This window comes from Anser brachyrhynchus (genome assembly GCF_964034855.1).
Source record: "Anser brachyrhynchus genome assembly, chromosome: 10".
Lineage (NCBI taxonomy): Eukaryota > Metazoa > Chordata > Aves > Anseriformes > Anatidae > Anser > Anser brachyrhynchus.
Genome location: NC_137705.1, coordinates 12,560,326 through 12,576,919, shown reverse-complemented (window position 1 = coordinate 12,576,919; position 16,594 = coordinate 12,560,326). Strand labels below are relative to the sequence as shown.

The 16,594-nt window shown below is 57.7% G+C and overlaps 1 long non-coding RNA gene across 1 annotated transcript; it reads right to left on the bottom strand.

The window, feature by feature from the left end:
• Nucleotides 1-678: 678 nt before the first annotated feature.
• LOC308200440 lies at nt 679-8,948 on the bottom strand. The gene is made up of 3 exons (XR_013955615.1): nt 2,363-8,948; nt 1,060-1,164; nt 679-942 (listed from the first exon to the last, which is right to left on the bottom strand). It is a non-coding gene; the product is annotated as an uncharacterized lncRNA (long non-coding RNA).
• Between the last annotated feature and the right edge of the window lie 7,646 nt (nt 8,949-16,594).

The window sequence follows — 16,594 nt, the reverse complement described above, 5'->3', positions numbered from 1 at the left end:
CGGCTCGAAGCCTTTGTAGCACTCTGTACGCTGCGTCTGAGAACACGGCTGGGGCTCTGCCAGCTGCTGGCACCGTCCCGTGGTGGGTGCTGCGGTTGGGGTGCTGGTGGCACCCGGGAGCAGGAGCGAACGGTGCAGGGTGCCAGTGGGGAGCAGCCCCGCTCCCCCCGAGTCCTTCACCCAGCTCTGCAAACAGGCCGGTGAACCTTCCCCTGACTCAACGCGTTTCGCAACCCCCTTGGCCGTGAAATGTGTTTATCCCGGGGAAGCCGGGATGGGAGCACCCCGGGACATGCCCGTCCTGCCCGCATGGGACGGGGTGCCCGCGGAGAGCACTGCGCCCTGCCAGCCCTGCCGTGCTGCCCCACTGAAAGCAGCAGGGGGAACGCCAAGGAAACGCATAGGATCTGTGTTTGGGTTGGTTTTTTTTTTTTTCAGTATGGGATAGTGGTTTTTTTCTGTTTGGTCGGTGTTGGTGTTTTTCCCCCTTCTGGCAGGCCCTTTTTGGGGCTGCCCAATATGTCCCAGGGGGCAGCAACTGCTGTCTTTTTATTATTATGTTAGGGCCCAGCAAATAGCTGTGAGAATGCTGCTCCGAAGGCAGTGGCGTTGCATTGAGCCGCTTCCTAGAAACCCTTGGTTTGCTCTGGAAAATGGGACCCACGCGCAGCCTTGACGTACTGCTCTATTGATTTTTTTTATTATTTTTTTTAATGTGTATTCAGGGAAAAGCTGTGTGGGAGCACGGGGTGAGCCATCGGATTTCTGCTCACAGAGCAGGGATTCATGTTTTTTCCCAACTGTGCTGGCCAGCGGCGCGCTGCTCCCACCAGGGCAGCGTTTGCTTCTGATCAGTCATCTTCCTCTCATGCAGAATTCAAGCTAAAGATCGATAGGGCCAGGGGTGCCTTTTTTTGCCAGGTGCTCTTATTCCAAGTCAGCCTAGAGAAGTGACAAATGTGCTTTGTCCCAGCAGAGAGGACAGGGTGCGTTCTTTGTCACGCGGGGGCTGTAAGACCAAAGAAGAGCACTGAGGTCTGTCACCTTGGCGTGGGCTACCTGGGCGCAGGGTGACCTGCATTCCTGGGGCACGTAGCATGAAGTCCTCGCGAGGCAGGACTCCAGGAGTGTCTTCATAGCTCCCTGCGGCTCCCTCTTGCGTGTCTGCGGGACAAAATCTCCCTGACCCTGCAGGCTCTGCCAGCTGCCCCTCGTGTACCTGGTGGGGCGACGCACAGAGCTGGAACAACCCAGTCCCCAGCTTTGCTGCCTGCAGACAGTGGGGGGCTCACTTCACGAGCATGTTAGGAACACACGCACCAGCCAGCATGGTTTAAAGTAAAACTCCCGACCAACACCCCCAAGCCCCCCCAAATGACATTGCTCAGCCGTGATTCACCCCCACCCTTTTCTGCAGTCTTACTTTCGAGCCTGTCATCTGCCTTTGCGCAACTGGTTATTCATACCTAAGCACAGAATTTCACCTTTGTTTTTCCAGAATTATCCCCCCCCCCTTTCTTTTCCTCCTTTTTATGTTCTATTTGCCAGGATCCCGAGTCCCAGCACCTTTTGGGTGGCTGCTGAGCTCCCTCCCACAGCTCGCACAGGGAACTAAGTCCTGCTGGAGCTGCGAGATGTCGTGCATCGCTGCGGGCTGGTGTAAGCTGGGGGTCCCTATTTTTCCATTGGGAATGACATTGTCCTGCATGACAAAAACACCACCAAAGAAACATTGCTCCTGTAGCTCTTTCTTTGCCCTGTTGCAAGCAACGTGGACAAACGCGCCTGTGGGGTCCCTGCTTTGGCCAGCTCCGTGCACCAGCACTTGTGGCGTGGTGGCACCAGGTGGCAGCAAGTGACCGGCGTGGGGAGAGGCTGCAGCACCCAGGGAGCAGGGGTGGCCTGGGTGCTCCTGCACCCGCTGCACCCACAGCAGCAGGGCCCCGGGCCCCCCCCAGAACACCCAGGCACCGTTTGCGGGTCCCGCTGGAGCCCATTTGGTGTTCGGTCCTTGCAGCACGCCCTGGCTGGGCTGGCTCCTGGGGGAGCGTTTGCAGAGTCGAGGAAGCAATACGATGTCAACAAGCGGATCTAAGACGTTGCCCAAATCTATTTTTGTAGGGGTCGGAAATAACTCCCTCTGGCCGGGGGAAGGCAGAGCACGTGTGTGCTTGGCCCTGCGCATCGCTGACGGGGAGGAGGAGCTGCCCCTGTCCCCGTGCCCACTCCCCACCCTCTCCGGGCTGGGTGTCGATGCCCTACAAGAGCACAGGGTCCGGCCGGGCTCTGTCGGGAGCTGGGTGTCCCATGGCACCCACCTGCACGTCACCCATCCCAGGGCAAAGCCCAGCTCCCGCCTCGCCTTCGGAGCTGGCTGCACTCGGGGTCAAATTCTGTCCTTCCACGAGATGTCCAGACTTTGAAGTTTAAGGACAAGTCAGCTCTGACAGGGATTAACTCATTAACTTGTGCTGAGACTGAAAGCAAAGCCCTCGGTGCTCCTGGGGCACAAAGGCTGCTTCTCCGCGCTCTGGCTCGGAGCAGGGCACCGGGACGGGTGGGAGGCCGAGAGCCAGGGGTGCTGGCCCACAGCAAAATTTTGGCTTCAGCTGAGCGCGGGGCCTGGGCCGGCCCAGCTCCGGAGCACGCGTGCACGGAGCTGGCACGCGGCAAATGTGATCAACAGCCTCTTCCTGTTGTGCAACCGCCGCCAGCAGCCCACGTAGAGAATTTTTGGGAGATTTGTCAGGCCTTTTGTGCTTCCAGATAGTGTTTATTTGCTTGTTTCAGGTCTTGCTTTCAGAAGGGAGGGATTCAAACAGCGCAGGCCGAGGCACGAAGCGCTGCCATGAGCCCCGCCACCCTTGTCCTGGCCGCGGCGTCCGCGTGCGTGGCTCTGCGCTCCTGCTGGCCCCGCGGCCGAGCTTTGGCACAAACGTTATTTACATTTTCACCACGCAGCCTGCACGTGGTCCTGCCCTTATATAATAGTTTAACCCGTGATATGGGGCTGCTCAACCATCCCTGCCTGCACTGGGGGAGCCTGGGCTTTGGTACCAGCCCCCCCACACCCCCAGGCGCTGTGTGGCACTGCTGAGCTCGACCCCTGCCACGTGGGCCCGTGTGAGTTCTGCCTGTGGGGCTTTGTGCCGGGACGTGAGCCCCTCTGTGCTCCCACACCTGCCCCTTCCCTGCCTTCCCCAGCCTGGGTTTTGGCCTGGTCCCCTCCTGGATCGTCCTGGGGTGATCCGGCTGGCTGGCCCGGTGTAACGCTCACGTCTTCACTGGCATCAGGGTTTTGTATCTCCGTGACACAGGGCTCTGCTTGCTGACCTGTGCTTCTGGTGCTTTGAACAAGCCAGGGTAGAGAGGGGGAGGCTGGTCCGGTGGCTGCCTGCTAAATCTCCCTCTGCTTTGTCAGCCGTGCCCTGCTGGCACCCCCACGATGTGATCCCCTCATCCGTCAGGGTGCCAGCGGGGTTGGGTGAGCTCTCGGCTTAGGGCAGGCTCCTCTTTGGAGTTCACGCCTGCTTTTGGCTGGACCTGTATTAACCAGACCTTGCCCTCGTGCAGGGCATGCTGGAAATCGTGCGTTTGTCACTCGACTCCAGCGAGCGGCTGGGCACTGCTCCCGCTCAGTTTTCTTTTAATCAAGCCAAAGAGGTGCCTGCCAGCAGCGCGGCTGGGGCCACATCCAGCTCTCCGCTGTGCTGCCGGTGCCAGGGGCGCAGGGAGGACAGGACCTCCTGCCCGCCACCACCAGCACCTGGGGAAAACAGACGTACAAACCTCTGTGCGGCTGCTTTTTCCCCATTATACGGAGCACAGACAGTTTCCTTGATAAGCGTGGCTGTAAATCAAAAGCTGCACCGCCACCAGGAGCTTTCCTGGGAGGCGTCCCCGTGTCCCAGCCGGTGGGGACAGGACGTGACACCGCGCCATGGCCAGGGCTGTTCCCGTCGTTTGCGGGTGCCAGGAGCAGGGCAGCTCTGCTCCCCTTCCAGACACCAGGAGCGATGAGTTTTTTTACAGCTCCTGTTGGGCAGTGAGGATTTATCCAAGATTTTATCACCCGGGGGTGATTTTCTGTGGCCGTGCCTGTGGTCGCAGCGAATCCCCCCCCCTGCTTGCTGCTGGCTCCGCGCTTCCAGGCTCCGCGCCGCTCCCGTCCTTCCTGAACACAATGCACTTGCATAACGTGCCCGAAGGTTAATTGTCGCTGCCGTGGCCTTCCCGATGGTTCCTGCGAGCGTGCTGGAGCAGAGGGATCAAAGAGCTGGCGCTGAACCCCATGCCAGCGCAGCCTTCAATAAGACCAGATTTTGGCCATTAGAGCCCGTCTGAACGCTCACAAAGCATCACAGCCGCTGCAGGCTGGACGGGCTGGTGCCACTTGTTAGTAAAATTGCCCAGGGGTTCCCTTTAGGAAGCTCGATGCTCAGCCGCTCGCTTCTTTTCTTGGTCCTGGCTGTGTGGGCTGATGTTTTACATGACCCGTGGCCTGCCTGGGGCGGCTGTTACTGAAAATATTGTTAATTCCTAACGTCGTAGAGGTCCCCGCAGCGTGGGTTTGGGCTCCAGGGGAAGGGACTGGGCTCATCCTGCCCCATCCTCAGGCATGGTGCCAGCTCGGGCCATGCCCTGCCCCAGCGCCCGGCCGTGCCCCGGCAGGTGGGACAGAGCCTGCCTGAGCCAGCAGAGCATGTTGCCCTGCACCTAAAAATAACCTGGTTATCTCCCACTTCATCCAAATCAACATCAGCCCGAGCTATAAATAGCCTCGTCTGTGCCGACCGGGATTGCTGTCGGGAGGGGGCCCGTCGGTGGGGGCTGCAGGGGGAGGATGTGGGGGACCCTCCGTGGGACAGCACACAGATGTCCCCCCAGAAGGACAGCCACCCCAAACCTGAGGCGAGGGCTGGCTGGGGTGGGAAGGATGCTCCCCGCGGTGAACACATGGGGACAGGGTGAGGAGGTGCTGTCCCCTTGCAAAACAGCTACCAAAAATAGCCTGGGTAAATAACGCCCCGTATGCCCTTGCTGACTCAGGACCTTGTGCAAGTCTTCACCTGAACCCCCCCCTCGCTGTTCAGGCTGCAGGACCCCGCGTGGGTCCGAGCTGGTGTCATCCTGCCCATGGCCTGGCCCCGTGCTGCCGTGCTGTGCCGTGCTGTGCCATGCCAGCCAGGGCTTGCTGCAGCCCCTGCTTTAACACCTGCACCCCCGTCTGGCTGCTTCCCCGGCTCAGTGGATGAGCACGGGTGGGTAGTAAACAGACTCAGGAAATGGGAATGTGAACCAGCACTGGTTCCCTGCAGGTTAAATAGGAATTACTGCACCCGCTAATCCCTTGGCTCGGCCACCAGGAACAGCCCAGCCGGGACAAATCCTGCATTTCGCAACCCTGTGCGTGTGCTGGAAATAGGCTGTGTTTTCCCCCTGTCCATGCGGCCACCCCTCCTGTTCCCCCATGCTTGGGATCTGCACCTTGTGCCTGTCCCAGAGCCTGGTTTCTCATGGCTGTGGTGTCTCCTGCTGTGCCAGGCTGCTCCGCACGGAAAGTCCCCAAGGCTGGGAAACGAAACAGAAACGGCTCTGGGGCGGCCTGTGCCTTGTGGGTCACAAAGGGCCAGCAGGACAGGAGGGATGTTGGGCACCCTGGTGCCACTCCTGCAGGTTTGGAGATGGTGCCCCAAGCACCGATGCTCGCTCTGGTGTCTGGGGGCATTTCCTGATGGCTGCTGCCCATGGAAGCCCCCAGCCAGGGCGGTTTCACGGCTCGGAGGCACGCATGACCCTGGCAGCGGTGCCTGGGCAGCGCTGGCAGCATCGGGCGTCCCCGGTGCCCCGTGCTGGGCCCTGGCCAGTGCCCTTGGGATCACTCCTCTGAGAGCTAAAATTAGCCACGACATCAAAGCAGGGAGGAAAAAAGAGAAAGAGAGAGACTTTGTTTACTTTAATCAAAAATAATTTGCGGCAATGCATCTTCTTCCAAAGCAAACAGAGCAGGAGCCCGTCCTTACTAATTTGGGAAGCTGAAAGGGAGTTAAATAAAAACCCGGACCTGTGACAGGGAAATGACCAGTCTGCCGTGCGGAAATAGACCTGCAGGAGCCAGGCAGCTCGGCCCGGGGAGCGGGCAGGGCAGGGGAAGGGGAGAGCCAAGAGGGAGGTGCGGCTGCGCTCCGGCATCGGGCATGAAATGACAATAACGTTGGGCTGCCTGCGCCGGGAGCCCAGGGAAGGGCGCCTTACTTGTGCTTGTATACGAGGGCAATACATAATGTGTGTTACTAAAACGTATGTCTGTGTTGTAGGTGTGATCACACGCCTAAAACCTCGCAGCCGGCACAGCAGTGCAAGGCTGGAGGAGGACGGAGGAGTGTGCGATGGGCACTGCTGCTCTGCGACTGCCCCTTTGCCCCATGAGGGATGGGGCTGGGGACGAGCTTGTCCCCCTGCCCCACGCTGAATCCCCTCCGTGTGCTGTAGGTGGGCGACAAACCCATCATTTTGGGTGCCATGGCTGATGCTGGGGATGCTCCCCTCGCCCGCAGGACAGGAGCCAGGCTGGGCAGCGCGGTGGGCTGCAGCTGCAGAGCTGAGCACTGAGGAAAACAAGCACACGGGCAAACCCCAGGGCGAACACGAGCACCCAGAACACCCACACCCTAATGACAGGGCGGGCTCCCTGCCGCCGCGGCTGCCTCTCCAAAGACAAAGCCGTGCGCGTCTGCCCCCGATGACTGCTTGAAATGGATGGATAGAAAGTGGGTTTGTGGCAGGGAGACCGAAACAAAAGCAGTTTTCTCTGTGGTTTGGTCCCCAGCGGAGGGCTCTGTAAGAGCGGCACAGCCCTGCGTGCGGAGGTGCAGAATTGCCCCATCGGTATCGCCACTGGAAAAGGCGTTTTGCAATGCTGGCGGCCTGAAAAAACAACCAGCTCCCACGGCTGCCCGTGCCAGCCCGACTTTCTCACCCGGGGTGAATGCAGGCTGATACCATCTCCAGTGATACAACGTGTTTTTTCCCCCGAGGGCATTTCTTTAATTGGAAAATTGGGCTGAGGAGAGCCCTTCCACTGGGCGCAGGTGATCGCTAACAGTAGCAGGCGGTTTGCTGGGTGCCAGCCCTGACTCAGGGTAATTCGGCGCTCCCCACCCAGCCAGCTAAATTGGCAACACTAAAATAAAATAAAATAAATAAAACAGCTGAAGTGTTCATAAGGGCCTACCACAGCAATGCTTGGCAGAGCCTCTTGAGAGCTGGGTCACAGCCGGCCCCACGGGGACGGGTGCCCCCGGCTGGGTGCCAGCCCCGCGAGCAGCTCCCTCGGGTTGTCCCCATGTCCCTGCCCCTTGCGTCCCCACCCCAGGGCTCACCTCTGGGATTTCTCTCCAGCACGCCGGGCAGATTTTGGCCAATTCTGCTTGCGGCCCCCCTGCTGTGTGTATCCACAGGGGAGAGGGCTTGTGTCATCTTCCTCTCTGAATTTCAGTCTGCTTTTTCAGCAGGCTGAGGGTTTGAGTTGCTGAAAGCAGCACAGCCTGACACAGAAATGTCTCCCACCACTGCGGGAGCCCTGCTTGGTGCCCCCACCTCAGCGTGTAGCTTGTTCGGAGACCCCTCGGGGCCGGCAAATGGCCATAATCGTGGGGCAGAAGTTGTACCTGTGGCCCCTGTGGCTGCTGAATGAAGGCTCTTTGATTATTTTTACCTTTATTTTTATTTTTTTTTTCTGGGCCCTGTGAAGACCCCAGGGACTGCTCTGTCCCACGTCTCCCAGGTTAATTTCCTCGGGCAGGTTATGATCTGTTAATTCGGTAAGAGACACCATGGGCGAGGTTTGGGTTTCACCAGGCGGGAGGCCAAGCGAAGGTCAGGCTCTTGGCTCGTCCCCAGCCTGGTGGCTCCCCATGGCCACCGCTCCGCAGCGTCTTAGTGGCGTGGGGCTGCGTGTGGGAGGGGACATTTTGAGGGGTTTTGGTGGAGCTGCTTGTGGTCTGTATGCACGGCTGACACCTCAGGGGCTGGTGGCCTGGTTGGGGTTCCCAGCAAGCAGGTCCTGGGGTCTCTGCGCACCCAACCACCACAGGGGTTCTCCTTGGGGACAGTTCTCCTTCAGGAGGTCGCCCAGTGCCCTAGCCATGGGATGGCGGGGGGCTGCCCCTCCGCTCTCCCCAGCTCTGCTGCAAGCAGGCCTCTCCCCTCCTCCCCCTTTTATTCCAGCACTTTGATGTCCTTATAATGTATTTTTGCAGGCCAGCTGTTTTCATGATAAAATGGAAATGTTTCCCGTGGGCGGCTTTGAAACGAAAGGCTGAGCGAGGAGGCTAAAAATAACCCCGGGGAGCCGCTGGCTGCCAGAGCTGCTGGGCCCTGTGCTCCTGCGGAGGGGACCTGGTGGCGCAGTCACCAGGTTGATGAGGGGACCCTCACCAACATTTAACCCTGGAGCTTGCAGGCTGGTCCCAGGGCCGAGCCCTGGTCTGTTTTCCCCTGGAGCTAGGCTTGGGTAGGCCTCATTTGGGGCAGAGGTGTCCCCGCCATGGCGGCTGGTGGCCCTTGGCGGTGTGAGGACGTGAGTGGTCCCCACAGGACCGTGGGTGACAGTGGCTCACAGGGGTGCTCTGCGCTCCCCGTGCTGCCTGCAGCAAGGTCGGAGATGGCGAGCAGGAGCCGGTGGTCACCGTGGCGGGGTGGTCACCGTGATTTGGGCACAGAGGCAGGACAGGGCTGTCAGCCGCCGTTTGCTGGAGGTGACACTGCTGGAAGTGACACAGGCCATGGCTCTATGTGAAACAACTGCCCCGTTAGCGGGAAAGCTCAGCCCCGCTTGCCCTGCTGACGCATCGCCTTCCCTGTCATCTTCTCTCAGTTGTAGCTCATTATATGGACTATAAATAGGTTTTTCTCCCCATGGCCGTGGCCCAGCTGTCACTGTCCCCCTCCCAGGCATGACGTGAGCGGCTGGCCTCCCGGCAGGGACTTGAGCGGCAGTGGGCGAGTGGCTCTGTCTGGGGCCGCCTCCCCTTCACCTTATTTTGGGCGATTTCTTGGCAACAGCCCCCCCTGACGCTGCTGTCTGGATGTCCCCGCACCACCCCTTCCTGCAGCATCCTGAGCCCTGGTGCCAGCCGGTGCGGTGACAGGCTCTTGGTGGCCTCAGGGGACACCGCGCTGGGGTGGCCACGCAGGAGGAGACAAGCAGGAGCCCGTGCCCTGTGCATCTTCAGCCTGAGGCTTCTACGGGTTTGGTTTCCAGTGCTGGGTGCCAACAGCAGATTTTTAGGGCCAAGAAGAACAATGATCCCCATTTAGTGCCATCTCCTCCGTAACAGGGACCATTGTGACTCTGACATTCCTTGGCAGCTATTTGCGCGGTTAATTACCCTTGCTCTTAAGCAAACGGGTAATTGTGCTGAGGGGTGGAGGCTGCTGACAGAAGAGGTTGGGCGCTGGAGCTGCTTCCACCTTGAGGAGCCCAACTCCGTGAACCCGTACAGGTTCGGGATGAATTTTGGTGCATAATGAATTGATCACTTGGCGGATGGAGGGGAATGTGACAGCACCACCCGGTAGCTGTCAAAGAGCTGCCATCGGAAGGGAGAGGCAGCCTGGGACCTCCAAGATGGGGACTGTCCCAGGGAAAGCAGCTGGGGACCTCTGCAAAGAGGTGTGGGCAGGACTCATAGCCCAATTTCCAGAGCCAGTGCTGCCCTCAGACGACTCCTGGTGTCTGCCTGCACACTCGCAAAGACCTTCTTGCCCCAATTACTGCCGTGCCCTGGTGTCTAGGTGCTCCTTGCATTAACGGCCAGAGACATAATGATTTTAAAGTCAGGGCTGAGATGCTGGAAGCTGCTCCCGCAGAGTAGCCCACTGGGGCAGGGCTGTGCCAGCTGAGCTTGCTCTGTGATGACCCCAGCTCTTGCTGAGCAGCACGGAGCTCGTTCCTGCGGGATGACGGAGGTAACGGATAATGATAATAATAACTGTAATAATAATCCCTCCCAGCTCTCAGCAGAGGTGCTCTGTGTGCTTCATGGGCAGGGAGGAACTAAGCCTCTTGTCGCCTTCGCAAGGATGGGAAACCCAAAGCGAGCCCGGGTGCGTGCCCGGCTCTGGCCTTGCACCTCCCCATGACGCCAGTTCGCCCGTGGCGAGGGAACCAGAACGCTGGGGCCAGCAGAATTTTGCAGGCTTTTTCATTAACCTTGGCCCAGATAGTTTGCTTGAATAATCCCTGCATGCATTGCCCAGATCAGGGCAACGTCTGCCTCATCTCTGAGATGAGAGAGAATCACTGGGAATATTTTTTCAGATAACTTCTCCAGTGTCATGCCCCTGTTGGCAGATTGGGACCAAGAAGGGGGCAGCAGCGCTTGCTCCGTGCCAGGCAAAGCTGCCACATTCTTTCCTCACTTTGCTCACAAGCCTGCCCTGCTCCAGATCAGCCCACAACATCTTTTATTTTGAGGTCAGTGGCAGCTGCTGGCACGCCTGGCCTTGCTCTCTGTTTATTTTTTAAGCAGCTCAATGCAAATACAAAATTAACTGCTTCTTTGGGTCGCTTTAACTGTTTCATTATTCCCCTGGAGGAATTGAGGACGAATTAACGTGTTGCTGGTGGCCTCTGCACAGCTGTGTCCGTTTGCACCGGATGAGGCTTTGGTCCTTCTGCTTAATCCTGGGCTTGGTCATTGAGCCCTTGCTAATCGCTGCCTTGCCCTGGGCTCACGTACAACCTGCAGCGTGACTCTGCCTTTGCTTTCCTCCAGAGGACGGAGGAGAAGGGGAGAGGGGTCTGTGCAGCTCTCCGGTGACCGTCTGCATGCTCTGCCCGCCAGGGATGCGGGGGGCCCTGGGGAGGTATTTGTCCCCCGGCCCCCCGCCATGGCCGTGCAGCGACAGCAGCCAGGAGCGGCGGGCGGCCAGCGAGACGTCATCTGTGTGCTGGGAGCACACGCTGTTCCCTTTCTGCAAGTGACTCGGGAGGAAGGAATTTAATGCAGAATTTCCTCCTTAAGGGCTCTGGCCCTCGTTCTGGGCGCAGGCTCTCAGGGGAGGGATTTTGGCCGTCTGGGATGCAGGGGGCTGGGGGGGCTGCGTGGGATGCTGCTGAGGGGCCATGCAGGGGTCCCCCTATTTCCCCCTTTCTGCTGATCTCTCCTGCACAGCTTTCAGTAGCTAGCAGGGGAGGCTGGAAGACGGGGCGGCTGGGAGAAGTGCGGTGGCGGTGACAGTGCCAGACACGCTGAGGGCTCGCGGCCCCGCACATGGCAAGCCTGTGGCAGGCTCACAGCGGAGCCACGTGGCCGGCCAGCACGTGAACTGCTCTCGCCCAAAAGCAAGAGCCTCTCGCCAGGCTGGAAATCGTGAGCTTTTTGCAGGAGCAGCACTCTGTTATGTGCCCTGCAGCCGTGATATTTGGCATTCACTCCCTGCTGTTTCAGCCCCGCGGTGGTCGGGGTGCTGGGAATGGGCAGCAGCGGCACTTGCAGTGCCATCCACTTGTCACGGGCACCGAAGCTCTCTGCAAATTCCCCTCTAAGAAGTAGGTCAGCATCAAATCTCTCTTTGGAAAGAGGAGAAGTGGAGACGATTAATTAACTTGCTTGGTATCTCACAGCCAGGCAATAGCGATGCTGCCGGAAAGCATCCCCTGGTGCCAGGGGGAGCCAGGCTCTTTCGGTGGGCGCTGCTCGGGGCACCAGCAGCACGGAGGTGCTCCTTGCTTCTTCTTCCCTGGTGGGTGCAGCCTGGGCACCTCCCAGCTGCTGTCACGGCAGCAATGCGGCTTGCTGTAGCTGATGCCTGGATGTTCGCAGCCAGCTCCTGTTTAAAAGCAGCTCGACTGGCGGTGATGTAACCCGGCACCAAAAATAGCTGCAGGAAGAGTCCCTGGAGCAGCAGGAGAAGCTGCCGGGGAGGGCGATATGGGCAGGCTGGATCCACAAGAAATGACATTTCCAATCAGTGCTGCTTCGCCCTGATGCCTTGGCATTGCCAGTCCTACTTCCTCCCCGATGGCTGCATTTTGGGGCAGGCTGATGGACGAGCAGGCAAGAGAAAATAACAGGAGGAAAAATGCATCCAGGCTCCTCCACGGGAGATAAACCGGGGGCTGCCTCTGGGGACAGATGGCTAAAGGGATGAGGAGGACAGAGGGGCTTTGGTCCCTGCTGCGGCAGGTTAGTGCCTGTGTGCCCTTGGCACGAGCCCCGCGGTTATTCGGTGGCTGCAGGTTTGGCTGGCAGGGAGCAGAGCTGCCAGCGAGCTCGACGAGCAGGAGTCACGCTGAATTTCTGCAAGGAAGCAGATCTGCCATGTAGCGCTCGGCCCATCTGCAGCAAGAGCGATGAGCGAGGAGTCACAAGCCCTTTTCTTCCTGGCTTGGCTGCACAAAGGCACCCTGTGATGTGTGAAATACAGACAGTCTCCTCTGAACCGCTATTTTTGCCAGCGTTTCTTTCCCTCAGTTGATTTACTTGTGCAGAACCTTGCAAGCATTAAATGGGCTTGAATGGGGACGAGAAGTTCTCTGCAAAACTGGTTCTTCACCGGGGTGGCTCAGTGAGGGACATCTGCAGCTCCGACCTCCTCCTGCCTCGCAAACACCTCACACGGGGTCTGCTGGGACCCTGGTCCTGCAGAAACACAAGGACAGCAGAATTTGGGGGGCACATCTCCGAGTGAAACCCGGCTGTGCAGAGCAGTTGCAGAGAAGATGGTAATTGGAGGGTGCGGATGGCAAGCTGGCAGCAGCTGAAGGACGAGCTCTCTCGTTTTGATTGATATTTTTAGCTAAAGTGGCTTTTCCCTGCCCTAAATAGCCTGCATGGCTGAGCTCCTCCAAGCAGTGACGGCGATGTCTGCGTGGGGAGCTGCGGTGGGGTGGGAGCGTGGCACATTGACCAAACCCTGGTGTCAGCCGGCGTGGGAAGTTCTCAAAATGTTGCCCCAAGGAGCTTCACCTCCCAGCCGTGCTCCTCCGCACCCCGGGGAGCTGGTCTTTGCTGAGGTGAGACCACGGCAGGGTGAATGCTCAGAGGGCAGAGAGCCGCTCGGCGTGGCACAGGCTGGGCGCCGAGATGGCCCCTGTGCCACTGCCTGTCCCCACTGGGATGCGGAGACGAGCAGGAGAGCAGGGATTTATTCACTGAGAAACGTCTGAGGGAGGCTCAGGAGAAGCAGAAATAGAAAGTGAAGCTGCAGGAGGGCGTACGGTGGGGGCCGGAGCTGCCTGAGCAGAGAAGCGAGAAGAGGAAACCAAAACCACCGGTGCTTTCCTGTCGGGACGGCCACCCTGCACCGAAACGGCTGAGCTCGCCCACGGCGCAGAGCCCCGGCAATGCCACCCTGTGCCAGGGCTGCAAGCCCCGGGGAGGTGGCACCCACGGGACTGCAGGCACTGCCTTGCCGGGCAGGAAAACATAGAAAAATCGCAAGGAAAAAAGATTCTTCTGGCCTGCCCTAACCTTTGGGCTATCTACATATTGTTCTGCTCATGTGTCTTTTGACGAGTAATGGTTTTATCTTGCAAGAGCGCAGAGGAATTCTGCTGTGCCAGCAGCTCACTAGGGAAGAGAGAGTCCTGCTGGAGAAGTGCAGCCGCAGGAGACACGGCCGATAAAGGCTGGGGAAGGAGAGACACGGCAGTAGCTGGTGTTTTGTTATCAGGAGCCCAAGCTGGATCTATGTAACACCCAGATCTCTGAAGGGGGTGAACAACTCTGTGGGAAGGGGCAGGGAGCAGTTTGCCCATATTCCTGGCTCAGAGCTCTTTTCCCGGTCACTCTCCTGCTGCTTTCCCGGGTGCAAGCAGGTCCCAGCAGGACCCTGGCGCATGTAGGGCATCCGAGGCTTTGCAGGACATGGAGAGGCGCAGCTGGGCCAGTGAATACAGCTGGGCTGTGCTGCTCGGTGACCGCTCTTCCTGGCTGGGCACTGGTGCTGCTCACGGCTTCAGCACTGCTGTGTCCTCCCCGCTCGCCTGCAGCGCAGCCAACAAACCGAGCCCGTAAACCATAAGCTACAGATGTTTTTGCTTGTGGTTCCTGGATCTGATCAAATCAGTTAAAAGGAACTTGGAGGGGGAAAAAAAAAAACATTCCATTAATCACAGCCTCCTGCAGGAAAGCGCGGATCCATCACCTGTGACCCCTCATGCCCTGGCTCATCAGGCAGTGGCTGTCAGCTCCCCATCCCCACAGCTCTTGAGAAATCCCAGAGCAGAGCTTCCACCCTGGTAAACAGAGCCCGGCCGTGTTTATGCGGTGTTTATCCCTGTGCCTCAGCCCTCAGCCTGTAACTGCTCAGGGGTGACAGAAGGTGCTTGGCAAGGCCGGCAGCAGAGCTGCAGAGGCTCTGGCAACCAGCTTTGCTGCCCACGCACAGAAATCCCCCCATCGCTAGCCTTCTCCTTCCAGCTCCATGCTCCTAATATTATTATTTTTGACCCCGCCAGGACTGAGGATAGAGCATGGAATCTATTTCCGTGCAAGGCATCTTTAAAGCATGACATTTCCCATCTTCCTTATTAAATTAAGTGCTGTCCTCCTTTAGTGGCCTGGCTTTTTGTGTACTGAATCAGACACAGCATCTGATGAAATGTTTTGCAAGTAAATAATGAGAACCATGTGCATTAATTTGAACTAATGTAGGCACAACAAAAATGGCACAGACCACAGGCTGAAGACTGAGTGTGAGGATTGTGCAGTGGGGAAGAAAACTGTCTTGGGTTGGAACTGGGCTGATCTGGTGAGAAGTGACTGAATTTTTTTGGCTTACATCTTCTGATTCAGGGTCTCAGTTTTCATTTATATAATGAAATTTTGCAGCCCTCATCCTGGCAAAAGTAATATTGAACCATGGAACTTCAGAGCATTCCTCTGCTCCCTGTAAAAGAGGAACAGTTCCTTGGCCCTTGGCCAGGAGACAACAAAATGAACGTGCATGAACTTTATGTTCAGGGGTGTTTCCTCTGGGTCGTGTATTTAACACAGCCCAGCAAAGAGGATTTTTCTCTGCTGCTTCTTATATTGTATGAGTTCTGTTAATAAAGGGAAGTGCTTGTTCCTTTAAACTGTCAGTCTGGTGCTTTTCAACGGCTCTTTAAAAATGCGAACATAGATATACACGCACACACAAGGGAGAGGAGGGTGTTTAGGGAAGCAGGATGTTTATTGCCTATTTACTTTGTGAATGGTTTTGGCAGTGTGAGACAGGCACCTTTCCCAGTGCCTGCCTGAGCAGATCCCTACTGGCTCCAGAGACACCTCCGCTGTCTCTGCGAGCAGCTCCCCGGGGCCTGCGGAGCTCAGCGGCTTCGGCTCCATAGCCCCGAGCCATTGCTTGGGGTGCGATGTTCCCCAGCAGTGGTGTGGGGCAGCCCCAGGATCAGCCCCGGGTCTGTGTCTGTGAGCAGGGCTCGCTGCAGGCTGGTGGCAGGGAAGTGACCGTGAGCCACGTGCGGTCAAGGGCAGCGGGGGAATGAAAGGGGCAGCGAGAGCCGAGCAACAGCATAGCCCTGCCAAGCCACGCTCGGTGTCAACGTCTTCGCATTACAGGCATGACCCGGATCGGGGAAGCTGATCGCAGGGAGGCAGGAGATGTCTGAGTGACTCGTGTAGCCTGGAATTGCTCCCTGGCTAATTAAGAGGGACGGAAAGAAGAGCAGCAAGAAGCAAGGCTTGAGGAAACCTAATGCTTCCGTGATCCTGTGGGAACGTCCCCAGCGCTCGGAAGGACCGTGCTGTCACACAACGGGAGCTCTGCGGCTCCCACCTCCCTGTGGCTGGGGGCATAAATCAGGCAGGAGCTTGGACCAGCTCTGGGCTGTTTGTAGTATTCCTGGGCTTGCAAACACAGATTAAAACTGGTAGCATGTAGTGATAATCTCCAGTCATAACTGCCAGTCTCTTGGGTAAATTACTGACCTGACCACTCATGGCCAGCTTCAGCCCAAAGAGATTGGACTTAAAATCTTTAAAAACCCAAGGAAGGTCACCAGTGGTGAATGGTGAGAGACGCATAAGAAAATGCGTTTTGAAATTAAGACAATTCTTATGGCACCAACCAGATAAATCAGAAAACTGTCAACAGGAAGCCCTGCTTGGCTTCAACTGTTACCCGAGCGAGACTGATGTATTTTAAGCAGTGAGAACCAGCACACATTGTTATTTCTTATAGAAGACTGTATGCACGCTAGTGTTTTAGTACAAGGAGAAACCCAAGACCTCCTGTCCTCTGAATCTCTTTCATGAACCTATGCTCAGGCCTCTGGATCGAGCAGCGTTCCCAGGCCCTGTGGAAAGCATTTGCACCCCAAGCCCGCGCTCGGCGGTGGGAGCTGTGCACGGTGCGTGTCCCCAGGGACACCCTGTGCTCCCAGCCCCGCTGCAGCTGGTCTCCAGAAACGTCAGCCTGCCTCCGCAGACAAAGGGTGCCTTTTGCTGGGTGTTTTGCAAAGCAGAATTGTGGCGGCTTGCGCAGCTTTTAGCTCTCTGACCTTTATTTAAATGAAACGCGGAGTAATTTGTATCTAAGAGGAGTTGTTCTGTCTCATTAACGTGATTAAATAGACGGCAGG